Source organism: Rhinoderma darwinii, chromosome 1 (genome assembly GCF_050947455.1).
Source record: "Rhinoderma darwinii isolate aRhiDar2 chromosome 1, aRhiDar2.hap1, whole genome shotgun sequence".
NCBI lineage: Eukaryota > Metazoa > Chordata > Amphibia > Anura > Rhinodermatidae > Rhinoderma > Rhinoderma darwinii.
The window spans coordinates 72557325-72579706 of NC_134687.1; positions in this window are offsets into that span (position 1 = coordinate 72557325).

Sequence of the window (22382 nt, forward strand, 5' to 3'; positions counted from 1 at the left end):
ACGCACTGTCAATAAACCTTAGACCTCAGACATGTTCTACACATGTTGATACAATTCAAAAGCCTCCAAGCGCTCAAGGCATTTACTACTGAGCTGCGGAGATGTGTGCGTCCTGCTGGGCGACGGTGGCTGAAGCTAGACATACATATTAGCATTTTCTAAATTTTTTTTTTTTTTGTTAAAAACTATCAGGACTAGAGATTTTTCACCCCGGATTAGGTTTTGCCCATTTGTCTGATTCAGCTATTTGGTTGCATCGCTAGGTCCGTTCACACGTTGCGGTTAAAACCACATCTAAAAAAGCGTTGAAACCGCATGCATTTTTAAAAACACAACCACATCAAAAAAGCACAGAATCGCAATAAACCAGCATGTGGTTTTTCGATGCGGTTTTAATTGTACTTCAACGTGTGAATGGATCCTTAGAGCACGTTCACACGGAATATGTTTGAGGCAGAAAAATACAGGGCTGATTTCAAGAGAAAACAGCCTCTGATTCCACTCATTTTTTAAACTGATTTTCAAAGCGTTTTCTATTGTTGCAAGAGTTTTTTAGGCGTATTTTCTAAGTGTTTTTTAATGTGTCAATGAAATATCAGCTTGTAAAATGTTTCAAAATGTGACGTGACTTCTTTTTTGCAAAGCGTATCTATGCAGCGTAAAAATAAGCCTCATATGAACTACACAGTGAAATCAATGGGAAGCTGTTTCCAGGGGTATTTCAAGTGTATTTCGGTGCGTAATCTGAGCGGTTTACACTTCGAAATATGCCTAAAACAATGCAATACAACATGCCCTTACTGTCTCTATAAGGCCTTATTCACACGAATGTGTATTACGTCCGTGATACGCGCGTGAATATCACGCGCCTCGCACGGACCTATGTTACTGAATGGGGCCGTTCAGACAGTCCATGATTTTCACGCAGCGTATGTCCGCTGCGTAAAACTCACGACATGTCCTATATTTGGCCGTTTTTCGTGCATGGTTCGCGCAACAGTAGATAAGGAAATGAAGGAAAAAATAAAACCACCTCCTTCATTTCTTTTTCTAAACATCAAAACCGCGTGTCATAAGGATGGCATATGCGTGAAAATCACGCAGCCACGCACCATTCACTGATGACACACGAAAGGGCAACGCGTGCAAAACGCGTTTTAAATGGCAGTTTACAGCGTAATCTCGCGAGATTCCGCTTGCCTTGCTGTAAGTCTCACAGAAACGTTAGCGAAGTGTCAGGATTCTGAATAGACATCACGTCCTGGCTGGAGGTAATGTATATTCACTGTCAGGACACTGCAGTAACGTTAGTGTGTGTGTATGTGGCTGCACATAGTGATCTAGTAAGAACACTATGTGCTGTGTAAATGAATGGGGAGAAGTGTATGACGCTGATTGGTCAGCGTCATACACTCCTCTGTACAACGCCCACTTGGCCAAAAAGTAAACCACGCCCAGTTGTCCATTAAGAAACTCATTAGCATAAAGCTAAAATAGGTCATAACTCCGTCAAAAATGATCGTTTTTCTAAATAAAAAAACACTGCTGTAATCTACAGAACAGCGCTGATCACATCATGTACAATATAGGCCACTTATAATGTGGCGACAGAGCCTCTTTAAAGGGGATGTCCAGGTACGGGGGCTTTTTTTCATACTGATTACCTATCCACAAGATAGGTCATCAGTATATGATCGGTAGGGGTCCGACATCGGGACCCCGCACCGATCAGCTGTTATGGCTGCCTCCGGGCACCGGATGTTATGCAATGGCCGGTGTCGGAAGCAGATGGCTCCGTACACTGTAAAGCAGCTGTACTTCAGCTCTGCTCCTATTCGGCCGCTATACTGTGACCAGAGCTTTCTGCTTCCGTCACAGACATCCGGTAGCCCAAACAGCTGATCGGTGCGGGGTCCGGACCCCTACTGATCATATACTGATGACCTATCATGTGGACCAAATTGTGGTGCAGTTTTACAACCAGAATGTCCGCTGCGGAAGACTGCACATAAAGAAGAATTTCATACTTATGTAGCCATGGCAACGTGTTTCTTTGCTCTGAGTGCAGCCCGGCCTCCTGGGATGACGTTTCATCCCATGTGACCGCTGCATGGACTAGGAAGCACAGATTCATGGGTAAGTACAAGATATTTTTTTTCTGAGTTGTGATTTTTGCGTCACGATCGCAGCTTTTCCGCCGCAAAAAATAAAACATCTGCTATTTGTTGCGGGTTTTACCTCCCCATTGAATGCAATGGGGAAAACCCGCAACAAAAAAGTAGCGATTACGCAAATACAATTGACATGCTGCGGATTTTAAATACGCATCTCAGGTCAATTTCTGAGCATTTACGCAGCGTGTGGATGAGATTTGTTCATACCACATCCACTTTGCTGCCATTGTATAATACTGCAGATTTTCCGCAACTAAATCCATTGTGAAAAACCGCAGTATTTCCGCTACGTGTGAACTTACCCTAATGGTATATTCACACGGTGCGGTTTTTATTTTATATCGGTTTTCAAAATGTAAAACCTCCTGCAAATAGATTATAATGTAAATCAGGGCTGGCATCAGCACCCGGCAAACCCGGGCAAGTGCCGGGGCCCACTCCACTTGGGGGGGCCCACTCGGCCGCCGGGTGCTGACGCTGCTGTCGTTAAGGCATCCCTGTCCATATGTACAGTGATGTAAGAAAGAGAGGAGTCCCAGGCAGAGCGCTAGCGGTTCTGCTCCGGGACTCTGTCTCTGGGAAAGTCCCTGACATTGCTGTCCATATATGGACAGTGAATATGGACAGCGATGCCAGGACCAGAGCAGTGTCCCAGCCTGACCGCGCTGGTGCCGCCTGCAACTGAGCCTGCGTCCGCAGGACGCAGATTCAGTTGGGTTGAATGCTGGAGCCTCGCTCCAGCATTCACTGTGTCGTGAGCAGCTCGGCACAGGCAGGCGCGATGTAGTGACGTCACTACATCGCGCCTGTCTGCGACGAGTCACTCACAGCACAATGCAGAGGAGAAGGATCCTCCACACGTTGTGGGAACGGGGGTAGGTAAGTAATTATGTTATTATTTTTCTATTAGCTATATATGGGAGCATTATACTAGGTATGGGAGGGGGGTCCTATTGTAGCTACAGCTGGGGCATTATACTGTATGGTGCAGCTGTGGGGGGCATTATACTGTATGTGGCAGCTATGGAGGGCATTATACTGTATGGGGGCATTATACTGTATGGGGAAGTTATGGGGGGCATTATACTGTATGGTGCAGCTATGGGGACATTATATTGTATGGTGCAGCTATGGGGGCATTATACTGTATGGTGCAGCTATGGGGGGCATTATACTGTATGGTACAGCTATGGAGGGCATTATACTGTATGGTGTAGCTATAGGGGGCATTATACGGTATGAGGCAGCTATGGGGGCATTATACGGTATGTGGCAGCTATGGGGGCATTATACGGTATGAGGCAGCTATGGGGGCATTATACTGTATGGGGCAGCTATGGGGGGCATTATACGGTATGGGGCAGCTATGGGGGGCATTATACTGTGTGGGGCAGCTACGGGGAGCATTATACTGTGGTGGTCAGCTTTGGGGGCATTATACTGTGTGGGGGCAGCTATGGGGGCATTATACTGTGTGGGGGGCAGCTATGGGGACCATTATACTGTGGGGTGTAGCTATGGGGAGCATTATACTGTGGTGGTTAGCTATCGAGGGCATTATACTGTGTGGGGGCAGCTATGGGTGGCATTATACTGTGTGGTGGATTTATACTGTGGGAGCAGCTATGGGGGGCATTATACTGTGGTGGTCAGCTATGGAGGGAATTATACTGTGTGGGGGAAGCTATGGGGAGCATTATACCATCTGTGGGGCAGTTATGGGGGGGTCATTATACTGTGGGGGCATCTATGGGGGCATTATACTGTGGGGGCATTCATGGGGTCTGTCGGGCAAGGCAGCTGGGCATAGGCGTGCGCAGGGGTCTGGTGGTGTTGGTGAGGGGTAGGGGGCCTAAGCAGAATTCTTGCACCAGGGCCCATGAGCCTTTAGCTACGCCACTCCCAGGCAGAGTGCTAGTAGTGATCTGCCCGGGACTATGGATCTGGGGTTGCATCTGACAACACTGTCCATATATAGACAGTGACGTCAGGAGCTGTGTGGCACTACCTGGGAGGAGGGGGCTGTGTGGCACTATCTAGAGAGGGCACTAAATTTATGGGGGTACAAACTGGGGGCCTATCTTCTATATGGGGGCATAAACAGGGCCTAACGTCTATATGGGGGCACAAAGTGACGATTTTTGGCATTTTACTGCCGCCGTGAGTTCCCCCGCAAAAGGGCCCACTAAGTCTGTCGCCCAAGGGCCCACATAAACCTGGAGTCGGCCCTGATGTAAATGTATGGGTGTGCACTTTGTATCTATTGTGTCACTTCCAGTGCATTTAGATTGTAAGCTCTCAGGGTATGTTCACACGGGCTATTTTCAGCTGTTTTTCGGACTGTAAACGTCCCGAAAAAACGGCTGAAAAATTGGAAGCAGAACACCTACAAACATCTGCCCATTGATTTCAATGGGAAATACGGCGTTCTGTTCAGACGGGGCTTTTTTTTACGCCTCATTTTCCAATAACGGCACGTAAAAAGACGCCCGCAAAAAATAAGTGTATGTCACTTCTTGTGACGTTTTTGGAGCCGTTTTTCATTGACTCTTTAGCAAAACAGCCCTAAAAAGAGCCGTAAAAAACGCCATGAAAAACGTGAGTTGCTAAAAGAACGTCTGAAAATCAGGAGGTGTTTTCCCTTGAAAACAGCTCCGTATTTTCAGACGTTTTTGGTTAAGCGTGTGAACATACCCTTACGGGCAGGGACCTCTCTTCTTTTGCCACATTGTTTGTTCATTTGTGATTATTTGTCCTGCCGCATATGGACGTGGTCTAATAGGGCATATTCACAGCAGACAACACTCAAACAGTAAGACACGTATATGTTCGTATGCGTTGAAGGGAACATAGCTGTAGCATACTCACCTCGCCACGCTCCTGCGTCATTGTCTTCGGACATCTGCCGCCAGGAGGCTTGCGGCGAGGCTGCTCAGGATGTGAGGCGGCTTGTGCGCAGTTCACATGGTAGCCCTATTATTCATTAAGTTAAGATGCCCGTCGCCCATTTAGGAGGCCGGGTCGGCAGGCTAATCAGAGAGCCAGTCAATAGTGTTCCTATCCTGTGTTGTCTGAGACGTTCTATTTGAGATCCTGATTAGTTGTTGCTACTAGTTACCGAACCTGGCTTGCCTTGACTACTGTCCATAGATTTCCCTTCTACTTATTGATGCTATTGGTTACCAAACCCGGCTCGTGTGACTACGCTTCTGTGATTACCCTGCTGATTGCTGTTGCCACTGGTAATGACCTCGGACTATGTGTGACTACCCTCCTGCACTCCGTTTTGTTCTTGGTCCCCATCTTGGAATTTGATCCTTGGCTTGGCTCTGACCCCTGCAACTGCCTGTCCTCTTGTGTTTTGTCACTAACCAAGACTATTACCTTGTTTACTCCCGTCACGCCCGATCGCTGTATCTGCCTGAATTGCCAGTCGGTGACTACTCTGGCTACTGCAACCTGGGGAATACCTGCAGCAAGTCCAGATCAGTATAGGGGTTAGAGGGTACAATTGCACACTTTTATTTTACCACTATTAAGTTCACCCATCTCCAGAGCCCTGTGGCAGCCTAAACAGAAATCTCACACAGGATGCCTCCCTTAGGACTGATTCACACGAACGCTGCGCATCTCGGATGTGAAAAACTTCAGTTTTTCACGTCCGAGGTGCATCCATGCTCAGCACTGCGGGACGCGATGTCACGCATCCCCTACAGTTGAGAGTCCATGGAGGGATGCGTGATGCGCGAAAAGAACGGACATGTCCTATTTTCGCACGGACCCTGTTGAAACAATGGCTGTGTGAACGGCCACATTAAATTATATAGGTCCGTTGGACGGCTGCTGTTTCAACGACCGTCCCACGGACGTTTAACACGCTCATGTAAATAAGCCCTAAGGTTGGCTAGTGGAGTTTATTGGCCCCTGGGTCTTCTGGTTTGCAGCATTGGAGAACATTTGGGGCCCTCCTTCTTGCAATAGATTTCATCTCTGTACTCTGTACTCACGCATTTTTATAATTATTATTTTTTGCATCTGACTTAAAAAATAATAATAATTAGAGCTGTGTGCACATTTATGTATATGTTTCCATAGCATTTTATGTTTTATACTGACATTAGATCAGTGTGTCAAAATCTCTGGATAGTTTGTGCTACGTTTACTGTAATGAGGGGGTCAGCAAGATGCCCACTGTATCATTTTTTGTGATTGTCGCTTTACTTCTATAATTGCCAGTTATTACCCGGAACAGATCCTGCCTAAAACAACAGCAAAAACCACAGATCTGAAGATGTTATAGTTCATGTGTGCCACACCTCTGTAGGGCTGGGCAGGAACTAAAAAGCAAACCACATAACCCACAATGATGTATGCTTCTAAAAAAAAATCCTTAGGACAGCGATGACAGTCATTTCCGATTTAAAAGCACTTAAAGGCTATGTAAACATTTAGTGGCTTTTTAATTTAAATGTATGTATGTATATATATATATGGTATATATATATATATATATATATATATATATATATATATATATATATATATGGTGATTTTAAGCACATTTGCAATATACATTTATAAAAAAATGTTTTGTTTCAGCGCTGCAGCTTCTTTGTATCAACTTTACATAGAAGCTGAGGAATGGTTCTGTAAGGCTGAATGCACACATTGTGTATTACGTGCGGATTTCCATACTATGCTACAACCAATGTTTAACACTAAATCCGCAGGTAAAAACGCACCGTTTCCGCAGCAATATGAGCAGCAAAAACACACTTTTTGGTGTGGATTTCTGTGACAGATTTACCAGCGTTTTTCTAGAGATTCTGCTGCAGATTTTCTGTTGTAGAAAATCTGCAGCGTATCTTCTTTGTGGGAACATAGCCTAAGGGCTCATGTACACATCAGTTAATTTCTTCAGTGTGCTATCCATTTTTTAAACAGATAGCGCATTGACCAGTTAAGTTCTATGAAGCTAACCACACATCCGTTTGTTTTTTGTTTTTTTACTGATCCGTTTGCCCGATCCGCAAAACTCAGACAGGTCTTTTTCCTGTCAGTTTTTGCGGATCTGTCTCGTCCATTATAATCAGTGCTCCATTAAAAAAACAGAACGCACATGGAAGCCATCCGTGTGCGGTCCGTGTTTTGCGAATCTGGTTTTTGTGGCCGTATAACAGGACAGGGATGTGTGGATTTAGACACGAATGTCTAAATTCAGAAAACCCCTCTAAAAACTGAATATTAAGGCCTCAAGCACACTTCAGTGAAATACTTCAGTGTGCTATCCGTTTTTTTAACGGATAGTACACTGACCCATTCATTTCTGTGGGGCCATGCACACTTCTGTTTTTTTAGTGGAACCGTGTCGCGAATTGTTAAATCTCACCCACTTTGCTGCTACTGTATTCTGCTGCGTATTTTCCGTCCGCAATTCCAGACAGAAAATATGCAGCAATTCCATTACGTGTGGACAAGCTCTTAAATGTATTTTGATTTTAAGTGGAAATGCTAAAATGAAAATATATACAGTAAATGTCCACTTTTTTACACCATGTTATTTAAAAGTCCAACATTCATTCATTTCTTAATTTATCCATTAACCAGGTATCACCGCTCTGTGATGCGAGCCATGATGCCAGTAATAGGGCAAGTGACATCTGAGACCTCTGATTGGCTGCAGCGGTCAAGTGGTGGTTACTTGTGAACATCGGAGCTGGATCTGTGGGTAATCCCTTTAAATTATAAAATTTTGGCTCCCTGCAGCCACCACTAGAGGGTATTTATGAGCTTACTGCAAGCTGGTTATTTCAATGTATAAACAGTATGCAGTATGCTCGTGAGCTCCCTATACTGGCGACTTTAGGCAGAATTTTATTGTTTAATTCTGTATCTATGCTGCAGATTTGGACATCTGTATCTAATAAAAGCAAAGCTTAGACTTTTATAAAAAATATATGAAATCAATCAGAACAGAATTTTGGACCTATTTAGATTAAAAACCAAGTTTTGTTTAAGGGTGGACATTTCTTTTATGGTACAGCTAAACGTTAGCTGTCTCAGTGGGAATAATATAAGACAATAGACAATTTCGACATGTTTCCTGTAAGAAAAAGTGAAGACCACACTTCCACTCCCACCTATAAAGACATGAACAAGGACCCTTGGGAAGTTTAAGTATATGTCACGTTGGGTTCGTGGACCCACTGGACCATACCGCCTTTGGGGTATGGCAGCTGGCCAACAGGGCGCAGGAAACAGTCTATAGGGTACCTGTGGTAGCTCGGACAGTAGCAAGGCAGGCTCAGCTGGGACTATGCAACAGGCAGACGTCAAGGGTGGAGTAGCAGGACAGGCGTGGTATGCAGCACGGCACTTGACCAGGATAGCACGGGATACAGGATACAGGATACAGGTACGGGAAACACTGGGAACTGGAAGACACTAGGAGACCATTTGCATAGACAAACTAGGATATGACAAACAACGCTCAGGCATGGGAGGATGGGGCTGGGACCTCGTTATAGCCCAGGGTGCTCTGGGAGCAATCAGCTCAATCTCCCACCTGCGTGCGCTTTGGCTTCTTAAGTCTGGACTGGGCTCGCGAGCGCAGCCTGGCAGTCACTGTGGACCAGGACGGCCGTATGTGCAGACATCTCTGGAGAGAAGGGTGTCGACTAGATGCAAGGAGTTCCTGGTCAGCGACCACGGACGTTACAGTATAGAATTTAATAGACAAAGATTTTGTCCAAATCTTATGTCTACAACTACCATTAGATGCTATATCCAAAGGAGAAGCGGGCAGCACAGTAGAACAAAAAACCTCCATGGAATTAGGGTGCAAGCCTCCAGGAATCTGACTCGTAAATCCCCAAATGCAGACAAATTGGAAAAAGAGGCAGCACTCCAAAAGCTTGACAAAGGCTGCATTGAGCAGCTGATATGTTGCACCTTTTCACTGATGGGTGAATACATTTTGCTACTTTTGACTTGTGGAGTGCTGCCTCTTTTTCCAATTTGTTACCATTAGATGCTGGCGGTCTACATGAATTGGTGAATTATATGTCGCTTATCACAAAGTATGAGTCACGACTTAGTTGAACTGTATTCTCAGAGATCTGAACGAAAACTGCTCTGGGTATACGTCTCAACACGAACAATAAAACTGCTGCATGTGTTATAGCCCGAGCTGTCAGTTATATTGACTTCTATTGAAACCGAAGAAGGAGAAGTTAGTTGCCTGCTCACTCACTGATGTCATTACAGAATTACACTTCCCAGCATTCCTTGTTTTTTAACGCATTAAAAAAATAAACCTTTGGAACATTATAGGCTATAAATTAGGGTGAAAATTCTAGTATGTCTGTAATATCCCTGATGATCACTAATACCACATTATGTTTCACATTCTACTGGCAGAAATTTAACATAGTATATTTGCACAGTGAGAGGAATGGCAGAGAGAAGGGGGCTCTCATTGTGACTGACTGCCAGGGAAAGCTGACAGAGGGAAGCAGGGACGTAACTAGGAAAGACTGGGCCCCATAGCAAACTTTTGATAGTGCCCCCCGTAGCTTCTGCCATACAGTCCCCCCCCATAGATTGTGCCATACAGCACCACTGTAGACAGTGCTATATAGCCCCCCTGTAGACAGTGCCCCCCTTGTAGATAGTGCTCCCCACCTCCCCCCTGTAGAGAGCGCCATACAGCCCCCCTGAAGATAGCGCCCCCCACCTCACTATTGTAGATAGTGCCATACTGCCTCAACTGTAGATAGCACCATACAGCCCCCCTGTAGATATCGCCATACAGCCCCCCCTGTAGATAGCGCCATACAGCCCCCTGTAGATAGGACCATACAGCCCCCCTGTAGATAGCGCCATACAGCCCCCCTGTAGATAGCGCCATACAGCACTCCCTGTAGATACTGCCATACAGGCCCCTGTACATACTGCCATTCAACCCCCCCTGTAGATAGCATTATACAGCCCCCCCAGAGATAGTGCCATACAGCCCCCCTGTAGATACTGCCATACAGCCCCCTATAGATACTGCCATACAGCCCCCATCAGTAGACCGTGCCCCCAAACAAATAAACGAAAAAACTTTATACTCACCTAGGCCGCGTTCCTGCGACAAACTGAGCTTCTATACAAGCCTCCTCGACTCCCTCAATGATCCCGTCCCTGCGCCTAATAGGCTGCTGGCCGAAAGTCTTGTAGCCAATGGCAGAGCAGGGAGATACCTCCCTGCTCTGTCACAGTGTTCAATAGTATGTGCATCCTAAGGATGCAGATAATATTAAATTACTATTAAATGTGGCATCGCTACCGCTGTAGCAGCCAGAGCGGCGGCTAGCAGTGCCACCGGGCACCGGTGAGCAGCACAGGCCCCCCTCATGTCACGGGCCCTGTAGCAGCCGCTATGGCTACAGCGGAAGTTACGCCACTGCAGGGAAGAGAGAAGACCTTCTAAATGACCAAAAATGGAGCTAGTCATTCAGAACTAATATGCCTGATCATGGTAATTCCCGGATAAGTCTAGAGCAGAAAGATGAGCTTACAGGAGAATTACTTCCTGCAGTCATGGCACATAAAGATTCAGGAGCACAATTAAGTTTACCATTCTGCCTAAGGCCATGTTCACACGTTCAGGATTTCATAAGGAATTAGGTCTGGATTCAATCCTCATCAAATCCACTCACATTCCGCGTCCAATGCGTAACACGGCGAGCTAAGTTGTTTCCAGAATTTAGGAGCTACGGAAACAGCATAGCTCGCTGTGCTACGCTGTTTCCATAACTCCCAACCACCTTGTAAGACAGTGGCCATGGAGCAGGGGGAACTGAGCAAGGTAAGAAGGCTGACAGGGGGTCCTGTTCTAGAGATAGGTGTGGGTCCCCGAGGTGGGACCCACTTCTATCGGATATTTATGGCATATCCTGTGGATATGCCATAAATGTAAAAAATTGGACAATTCCTTTATTATAGTTCTACATATATTATGTATATAATTTCAAACCAAAATATAAAATTGGTCATATATTAGTAAATCAGAAGTTAGACTAAAAAGTTTCATTTGTTAGTTTTGTTGTGGCGCCCATTTTTGCAAAAGTGACAACAGGAAATGCAGTCATATTGGTGGAACTTTTGAAATATCTTCTCAGAAATGGATGAGAAAAATGTCACTTTGTTATTAATGCTGACATACTGACAGTTTTATGATTGGTTTTTGAGAAGTGAATTCACAGATGTCATCCAATATGGCTACAATTCCTTTCGTCACTCTTGCTGTAATGGCCGCCTAAACAAAACAGAAAAATTCCAAAATAACTGTAAGTAAAAAACGTAATTACCAAACTTTGGCTATCAATCTAACTTCGGGGTTGTTGAAAGGTATAGATTTTGTTAAGGATCTGCCAGGCACAGCTTCTGTATCCACGCCCATAGGTAATCAGTCTGCACCTGCTTCTATGTCTGTGAGACTGACTCCATCTTCCACCACTCAGGATGGCAGGCTTAGGAGTGGGAGAGCCTATCACAGCCTGGCCAGACGGAGCTAGCTCCCGCCCTGTCTATTTATACCTGCCTTTCCTGTTCCTCCTTGCTTGTGATTCTTCTCTGTTGGTTTCCTGGCCCTGCTGCAGCTTCTTGAACTACTTGTCCCTGCTTCGTATTGACCCTGGCTTACTGACTACTCTTCTGCTCTGCGTTTGGTACCTCGTACACTCCTGGTTTGACTCGGCTTGTTCACTACTCTCCTGCTCTGCGTTTGGCACCTCGTACTCTCCTGGTTTGACTCGGCTCGTTTACTACTCTTGTTGCTCACGGTGTTGCCGTGGGCAACTGCCCCGTTTCCCTTTGTTCTGTGTTTCCTTGTCTGGTTGTCTGTCGTGCACTTACTGAGAGTAGGGACCGTCGCCCAGTTGTACCCCGTCGCCTAGGGCGGGTCGTTGCAAGTAGGCAGGGACTGAGTGGCGGGTAGATTAAAGGGGTTGTCCCAAGTTGACTCAAATTTTTTTTTTTATACATTCTAAGCAGGAAATGAATTTTAAAACGTTTGGTGTTAAAAAAAATTTAAAATTCATTTCCTAAGTGCCTTTTTTTTACACTTGATAACTCAGCAAGTGCTGGTTATCTTTTCTAAAAAGGGGCGTGAGCGGCTTGATGTCAATCAAGCCGCTCCGCTCTGCAGTGTGCGCGCTCCCGACGTTGCTAGATACTGTAGTTCTAGCAACATCGGGAGAATGTTCGTCTCAAGCGGGCATGGTAAGCCCGATTGAGACGAACTTACCGTGAATGTACTGTACACTACACTACACTACATTCACCCCGTTTCGGCAAGCCACTTTTCCCTCCCCCACCCTGTCACTACATTTTTGTACCCGCCGCATCGGTGCTGCATCAGCACCCGGCGAACAACTAAAAATATATAAAATAAAATAATAATCACCTAAGACGTTCTAACGGCGCTCTGAACGGTCCCGTCACTTGCCATCTTCCTTCTTCTTGGCGCCGCTGGCATTCATAGTAACAATGCGTTGTGGCGCAGATGACGTAATCATATCAGGCCCACGTGATTACTTCATCTGCGCCCACCGCTCTGTTATTGTGAATGGGAGAAGAAAAGTGACGGGACCGTTCAGCTCTTCGTGGGAACGTCTTAGGTGAGTTTATTTTTGTATGTATGTTGTTATGTATGTATGTATGTATGTATATGTTTTTTTGTATGTATGTTGTCATGTTTGTATGTGTATATGTGCATGTATGTTTGCATGTATGTATGTTTTCATGTATGTATGTTTGCAAGTATGTATGTTTGCATGTATGTATGTTTGCATGTATGTATGTATGTTTGCATATATGTATGTTTGCTTGTATGTATGTTTGCTTGTATGTATGTTTGCTTGTATGTATGTTTGCTTGTATGTATGTTTGCATATTTGTATGTGTATATGTGCATGTATGTGTATATGTGCATGTATTTTTGCTTGTATGTATGTTTGCTTGTATGTATGTATGCTTGCTTGTATGTATGTATGTATGTATGTATGTATGTATGTTTGCTTGTATGTTTGCTTGTATGTATGTTTGCTTGTATGTATGTTTGCTTGTAGGTATGTATGTTTGCTTGTATGTATGTATGTATGTATATGTTTTCATGTATGTATGTTTGCATGTATGTATGTTTGCATATATGTATGTTTGCTTGTATGTATGTTTGCTTGTATGTTTGCTTGTATGTATGTTTGCTTGTATGTATGTTTGCATGTATGTATGTTTGCATATACGTATGTTTGCTTGTATGTTTGCTTGTATGTATGTTTGCTTGTATGTATGTATGTATGTTTGCATGTTTGTATGTGTATATGTGCATGTATGTGTATATGTGCATGTATGTTTGCTTGTATGTATGTTTGCTTGTATGTATGTATGTATGCTTGCTTGCTTGTATGTATGTTTGCATGTATGTATGTTTGCTTGTATGTTTGCTTGTATGTATGTATGTTTGCTTGTATGTATGTTTGCTTGTATGTATGTATGTTTGTATGTATGTGCATGTATGTGTATATGTGCATGTATGTTTGCATGTATGTATGTTTGCATGTATGTATGTTTTCATGTATGTATGTTTTCATGTATGTATGTTTTCATGTATGTATGTTTTCTTGTATGTATGTTGTCATGTTTGTATGTTTTCATGTATGTGTTTTCATGTATGTATGTTGTCATGTTTGTATGTGTATATGTGCATGTATGTTTGCATGTATGTATGTTTTCATGTATGTGTTTGCATGTATGTATGTATGTTGTCATGTTTGTATGTGTATACGTGCATGTATGTTTGCATGTATGTATGTATGTTTGTATATATGTCTGTATGGCCATGTATGATACTGTCTGCTGGCGCCCTGTATCTAAGCCAACTTCGCGGCAGGCTTCTATACATGGTATAACAGTCAGTATCACACATGAAAGTGAAAGTAAGCCTACGACATGTTTTATTTCATTTTTTTTTTTATATTTTTGATTTTTTACAGGTTTGGTGTTTGGACTACGTCGGTTTCGAGGACTACTTAGATGACGCTTTTTTTTTCATCAATAAAATGGTTAATGAGGGTTGTGTTGGGGGTGCTTTATTTCAATAAAATATTTTATCTATATCTTTGTCTTTTCTTTTCAAGTTTTATTACTATCACTTTAGTAATGGCCGCTGTCTGAGTGACAACATCCATTACTAAGGGGAGGCTTAGTGTTAGCCGGTACAGAGGCTAACACTAAACACCATTATTACCCCGGTACCCACCACCACCAGGGGTGCCGGGAAGAGCTGGGTACGATCCAGTACCCGACCATCTGTTGTGATGGTAGGGCTCTGGGGCGGCCGCAGGCTGGTATTATGAGGCTGGGAAGGGCCAAAAACAGTGGACCTTCCCACCCTTGTAATGCTAGGCTGCTGCTGCTGTGTTGTATCTGGCTGGTTATAAAAATGGGGGGGACCCCACGTCATTTTTTTTTATTATTTATTTATTATTTTTATTAAAAAGACATGAGGTTCCACCCAATTTATCATAACCAGCCACAAACAACACAGTGTTATTAGCCTGGGAATGTACTAAACCAGTGGCCCCTCCCACCCGTGTAATGCCAGACTGCTGCGGCCTTGTATATGGCTGGTTATTAAAAATGTGGGGGACCCAACGTCTATTGTTAAATTTTACAAAATAACGACGTGGGGGTCCCCTCCATTTTTATAACCAGCCCGATACAACACAGCAGCAGCAGCCTAGCATTACAAGGGTGGGAAGGTCCACTGTTTTTGGCCCTTCCCAGCCTCATAATACCAGCCTACGGCCGCCCCAGTACCCGACCATCACAACAGATGGTCGGGTACTGGATCGTACCAAGCTCTTCCCGGCACCCCTGGTGGTGGTGGGTACCGGGGTAATAATGGGTGGTTAGTGCTAGCCTCTGCACCAGCTAACACTAAGTACCGCCTTAATAATGGACGCTGTCAATCAGCCAACTACCATTATCTAGGCACTAATAAAGTTTGAAAAAAAACCACAAAGACAATTTTTTTTTATTGAAATAAGAAATCCCCAACAAAACCCTCGTTAACCATTTTATTAAAATTTTCAAAAAACTTAGATCTACGCAGTAGTCCAACGAATCGAAAGACGTAGTCCAATCGGTACATCAAAATCTGCAACAACATTAAAAAAAAGTTAGCAATGTGAACAATAACAATACTTCTACTCACCTACACACACACAAACAACCACACACAAACATATACACAAACACATATAAACACACACCCATATATTACACAAACACACACATAAACACATATACACAAACACATATACACACACACATATACACACACACATATACACACACACATATACACACACACATATACACAAACACACCCATATATACACAAACATATACACAAACATATATACACACACACAGACACACATATATACACACACACATATACACAAACACACACGTATACAAAAACACACACAAACATATACACACAAACCTATACACATATGCACAAACACACCCATATATACACAAACACACACACACATACACACACACATATGCATGCATATACACATATGCACAAACACACCCATATATACACAAACACACACATATACACACACACATATACAAAAACACACAAACATATACACACAAACATATGCACAAACACACCCACATCCACAAACACACACACACATAAACACACAAACACAAACATATACACAAACACACATATACACACAAACATATACACAAACACATGTACACAAACAAACCCACATATACACAAACATATACATATATACACAAACACACCCATATATACACACACACACATATACACAAACACACCCATATATACACAAACACACACACATAAACACACCAAAAAAGCACACACACATATACACACAAACATATACACATATACACACAAACATATGTACACAAACACACCCATATATACACAAACACATACACAAACCCACACATATACAAAAACACACACACACACACATAAACATATACACAAACACACCCATATATACACACACACAAATATACACAAACACAAAAATATACACAAACATATACACACAAATACACCCATATATACACTCACACATAAACACACACACATATACACAAACCCACCCATATATACACAAACACAGACACACACACACACACACACTTACCTTTAGCGGAGCGCAGACTTCTCGCGACGGGTGCCTTCCACTTCATCTCCTTGCATCTCCTGCGCATGCGCCGAGATGCGCCGAGATGCGCGTTCATGAGTAAATGACATCCTCTGCTCCGGACGCAGAGGATGTCATTACGCATGCGCGGCCACCGCTAAAGGTAAATAGCGGTGGCCGGGAACCTAGGCAACGAGCAGGATACAAAGAGGGACCGACCGCAACTTCAATCAACGATATCAAGAAAACGACATCGCTGGACGACGGACAGGTAATTAGAATTCTTCTTATTTTTACATGGGGGAGCTAACTAGCACCATTTATCAACTTGGGACAACCCCTTTAATAATAAATTCATGTGCAGTGAACTCCTCGTACAAAAATTATTTTAGCATTTATCTGGTGGCGATAATAATTTTAGCATTTATCTCAATGTTTTCTCTTGAACTGTACAGAGGATTTTATAGGTACTAGGAAACCCCTCCAACTACTGCTATGTCTGAACATACCATGACCGATGAACCCTGCAATTATCAGGCCTATTAACACAGGTCCAATAGCGTAACTACCGCGGTAGCAGCCGTAGCGGCTGCTACGGGGCCCGCGGCTTGAGGGAGCCTGTGCCGACAGCCGGCACGCCCCGCCCCATATGCCCGGTGGCGTCGCTAGCAGCCGTTATGGCTGCTACAGCGGTAGCGCCGCTACTACGGGGCCCGCGCCGCCGAGCCTCCAACAAGTATGTGCCTGGTGACACTGGCCCTCTCATGCCCGTAGGCGTCGCTAGCTCCGGAGGGGGGCCCCGGTGCTAGCGACAGCCAAATACATGCATTAGCCCTTCCGTGCTTGAAAGGCACTTATTGACGGGGCAAGTCATTCTGCCGCGCCAATCAGCGTCATTGAACGACGCGTCGTTCAGCTCCAGCAGACCTGTTCAGAAGAGATCAGATCTGCATTACCATCGGACAGCACGGGAACCAGATCATGTGAGTATGTAAAGTTTTTTTGTGTGTTTTTTTCTAATAAAACTGTGAGTGACATTATCTATAGTGGGGGCTCTATCTACAGGGGGGTCCTCTATATGTGGGCCACTATATAGGGGGTCTATATGTGGGGATGTGGGGCTCTATCTACAGGGGGTGTCTATATGTGGGGCTATGGGGGCACTATCTACAGGGGGCACGGTGTGTGTGTGTGTGTGTGTGTGTGTGTGTGTGTGTGTTTGTGTGTGTGTGTGTGTGACACAGTGTATGGTACTATTATAATCAGAGACACCGTGTATGGCGCTTTATTATATTTAGAGGTGTTGAGAATTTTTACTTCGTTTATAGGTGCAGAAATGTTTTAAAAGTGAGAAGCTGGAAACATTTGAGCGGAAAACTGCAGAAATGGGTTATGGCCGGTAGAAATCCATCATAGAGGTCTGGACCGAATGGAGAAGAAAAAAAACTAGAATCTGAGACGTCACCGGTGAGTCACTTAATGTAAATGTTTATTCTGCCTCTAATCAGCACTGTAGTCACTGTATGATTTGCAGCGAGATGATGGGTGGTATGATTTTTTTTGTTGTGAAACAGCATCTCCCAGCATATCCTTACCATTGTTCGGGCCATGCCGGGAGCTGTACTTTTACGCCGTACAAACCTATACTGCAGGGGTTGCACTAAATTGAGCTGTATTTGTTCTGGTGTTGTATATATGTACTGAGCTTTGTTCTGGTGCTGTATATACGTAATGAGCTTGGTTCTGGGGATGTATATATGTACTGAGCTTGGTTCTGTATTCTATATATGTACTGAGCTTTGTTCAGGTGCTGTATTTATGTACTGAGGTTGGTTCTCGTGCCGTATATATGTATGAGCTTGGTTGCGGTACTATATATATGTATGAGCTTGGTTTTAGTGCTGTATGTATGTCATAGCTTGGTTCTAGTACTGTATATATGTCAGAGCTTGGTTTTAGTGCTGTATATATGTCATAGCTTGGTTCTAGTGCTGTATATATGTCAGAGCTTGGTTTTAGTGCTGTATATATGTCATAGCTTGGTTCTAGTGCTGTATATATGTCAGAGCTTGGTTCTAGTGCTGTATATATGTATTGAGCTCGGTTCTGGTGTTGTATATATGAATTGAGGTTGGTTCTAGTGCTGTATTTATCTACTGAGCTTGTTCAGGTGCTGTATGTATGTTAGAGCTTGGTTCTGGAGCTGTAATTATATAGGATATATTTATAATAACAAAATTGCAGGGCAGATGGAATTGTTCTCAATTCATTGTCTATTTAATGGGAATCTGTCAGGTAATTTTAAACCCTTGAACCACTACCACCATGCAGCAATACATGACCTGACAATATTTCCAAACATTCCCCAGTATTTTTTTTTCAGATGCAGCAAAATCTTTAAAATCCACTTTTAAAATGGTTCACACTATATGCTAATTACTCATTAGAGGGTCATGGGGCGGTGCCGCCATCCTGAAGAGTCACATAGTCCTGCCTCCAAAACCACCTTTCCATGTTTGAGTCACATCTCCCTGGCTGATGCAACTTTACACAAGAGGGGGCTGTGTGGCACTATACACAAAGGGGGGCTGTGTGGCACTATACACAAAGGGGGCTGTGTGGCACTATACACAAGGGGGAGCAGTGTCGCACTATACACATGGGGGAACTGTATGGCACTATTTACAAGGGGGAGGGCTGTGGCTCTATCTACAGGGGGCTGAGTGTGGCGCAATCTACAGGAGTCTGCGTGTGGCACAATCTACTAAGGGGGGGCTGTGCTGCACTATATACAAGGGAGGGGCTGTGTGGCACTATGTACAGTGGAAGCTGTAAGGCGCTATATACAGTGGGGGCTTTATGGCGATATCTGCAGGGGGGCTGTATGGATCTATCTACAAGGGGGAGGTGGGGGCGTGATCTACAAATGGGGTGTGACACTGTCTAGGCGGGGCTATATAGCACTGTCTACAGGGGGGCTGTATGGCACATTCGACGGGGGGCACTATTTATAATGGGGGCTGCTTATGGCACCCGGGGGGGGGGCCCCGGTCAAGAGTTTGCTATGGGGCCCTGTCTTTCCTAGTTACGCCCCTGCACAGGTCCCATGCCCTAGATCTTTTCTAGGATTTTGTACAAATTTATATTCACCCACAAGTTAAAATAAGCCTTGTCACACTGTGATATTTTGTTCCTTTGAATGGCCTTCACCCCTGTGCTTGGACACATTCTTTCATGCAGTTTGTCAAGGAGGAATTTCAAATTGGCAGCAACACTTTGTCGTTCTTCCTCCTTTTTGCAGACACCGCCCTAGAGATAACCCGATAATCCCTGATAACATATGTTGTAATATTTCAAAGTTAATGAAGGATTTGTAACAAAGCAGGTAGGACATTTTGATGCCACAAGGGTAGAGGTCTATCTAATGATAACTTTGAAGAATCTTCGGACCTGTTTGGGCCGATGCGTGTATAGGGTTTTTCTATTGTAACTTTTTGCATCTTCAGTATATACAAATGACAAATTTACTAATTTTGGTATGTTTTAGATGTCAAACTTGACAGAAGAAATCTATGATATCTATTTTCTTCATATAATTTTATTAGGAGAAATGCCCAAGTAGTGCAAGGCAATGGCGCAATCGAGAAAGTTGTATTAGCCAGGGGGATGTCAATCAAACATGGAAAGGTGGGTTTGGAGGCAGGACGATGTGACTGTCCAAGATAGGAGCACCGCCCCATGATCCATTAACCCCTTCCCGCCGGATCACGTACAGTAACGTCATTAAAACTGGTGTCTTACCGCATTTTCACGTTACTGTACGTCATGGAGATGAAGCTGGCTCAGGAGCTGAGCCAGCAACATCACCACCGGGTGACAGCTGTATGTTACTGCTGGCACCCTGAGGTATCGGGCAGGACCGGAGCTAGCCTCCGATCCGACCGATTAACCCCTCACATGCTGCGTTCAATAGAGATCGCAGCATGTGAGGAGTTTATAGCCACCGGCACCCCAGCAACGTGATCGCTGGGTTGCCGGTGGCTGCAAAGGCGATCGAAGGGCTAATGCTTACCTCCCGGTCCACCAGTAACGGAATCCTCCTATGCCCCGTCGTCGGCGGGGCCCAGGAGGCTTCTGGTACCATCGGCAAGATGGCGCCGTCTCAGCTTCCGGCTCAGAAGCTGAGCCGGCATCATCAGCAGTGGGTGTCCGCTGTATGTTACAGCGGACACCCCGATCTAACGCCAGGAACCAGAGCTAGCTCCGATTCCTGGCATTAACCCCTTCGATGTAGCGATCCATTGTGATCGCTGCATCCTAGAGGTTTGTAGAAAATCGGCAGCCTTGCCATGCGATGGCAAGGCTGGCGACTGCTACTATGGCAACAGGAGCCCTAACAATGGACTCCTGTCTGCCATTACGTAAGCTGATTAGGCCCCGCCCAGAGGCGGAGCCTGATCGGCTTGCTGTCAGTGAACAACTGACAGTTCCAATACATTGCACTACATAGGTAGTGAAATGTATTAGAACATCAAACAAACAGTTGGACATTCAAGTCCCCTAGTGGGACTAAAGAAAAGTGTAAAAAAAAAGTGTAAAAAAAGTAAAAATAAAAGTTGTAAAACATACAATAAAAGTTTCAAATAATAACACAAAACACAATCGCCCTTTTTCACTTATCAAGTCATTTATTATAGAAAAAAATAATAAAGCCATACATATTTGGTATCGCAGCGAACGTAACGACCTGAACTATAAAAATATGTTATTTATCCAGCGCAGTGAACGCCGTAAAAAAAAAACCTCAAAAACACTGCCATAGTTACTGTTTTTTTGGTCACTGTCTTCCAAAAATTTAAATAAAAAGTGATCAGAAAGTCACATGTATCCAAAAATGGTACCTAAAAAATCTATACCTCGTCTCGCAAAAAACAAGCCCTCACACAGCTCCATCGACGAAAAAATTTAAAAGTTATGGCTCTCACAACTTGGCGACAGAAAAAATACATTCTCTTTCCAAAAGTAATTTTATTGTGCAAAAAGTTATAAAACAGTTCTATAAATTTGGTATCGCCGGAATCCTACTGACCCGCAGAATAAAGGTAACATGTAGTTTATAACGTACGGTGAACGCTGTATATAAAAAAAATAGTGGCACAAGCTGGCATATCTAGGGAAAAATTTTAATTTGTACCTTCCGCAGCGCAATCATTTATGGAAAAGAAACGTGGGGTGAAAATGCTCACTACACCTCTTAATAAATGCCTTGAGAGGTGCAGTTTCCAAAATGGGGTCACTCTCAGGGGTTTCTTTTATTATTTCACATCAAAGCCTCTGCAATTGTGAACCAATACTTTATATGTCGCCAAATTAGGCCTCAATTTTACACGGTACTCTTTCACTACTGAGCCCTGTCGAATGTCCAGGCAAAAGATTAGGGCCACACGTAGGGTGATTCTAAAACAGGAAAACACCACATAATAATTTCTGCAAAACACCTGTGGGGTTAACATGCTCACTACACCCCTAGGTGAATACCTTGAGGGTGTTGTTTCCAAAATGGGGTCACTTCTGGGGGGGATCCACTGTTTTGGTCCCACAGGGACTTTGCAAATGCAACATAGAGACCAGAAACCAAATGCAGCAAAATCTGTATACCAAAAGCAAATGGCGCTCCTTCCCTTCTGAGCCCTGCTGTGTGCCCAAACAGCATTTTATGACCACGTGTGGGGTATTGCCATACTCCAGAGAAGTTGCTTTACAAATGTTGGGGTTCTTTTTTTCCATTATTTGTTGAGAACATTAAAAATTTGGAGCTAAAGCTACGTCTTATTGAAGAAAAAGGATTTTTTTTATTTTCACTGCCCAATTCTAATAAAATCTATGAAACACCTGTGGGGGCAAAATGCTCACTACACCCCTAGATGGATTCCTCAAG